Here is a 243-nt window from a genome sequence, read left to right on the forward strand (position 1 = left end):
GGAGACAATTGTATTCTGCAAAAAACTGAATATGAGCTGTCAGTGCTTCCAACTGCTATACCACTTATAAACTACCTGAATAAACAATAACAGTTCCAGTAAATATTGAATATACCGTTTCTGTCTCACTCTAAATGGTTAAAACAATGTTTTCCCTAGATCATCGGTCTATTGAAATCTGTATGTGGTCGAAATTGCAACGCCAAGGAATCTCGTATTAAAATTTCATTACCAATCGCTAAG

This window comes from Penaeus monodon, chromosome 31 (assembly GCF_015228065.2).
Source record: "Penaeus monodon isolate SGIC_2016 chromosome 31, NSTDA_Pmon_1, whole genome shotgun sequence".
Lineage (NCBI taxonomy): Eukaryota > Metazoa > Arthropoda > Malacostraca > Decapoda > Penaeidae > Penaeus > Penaeus monodon.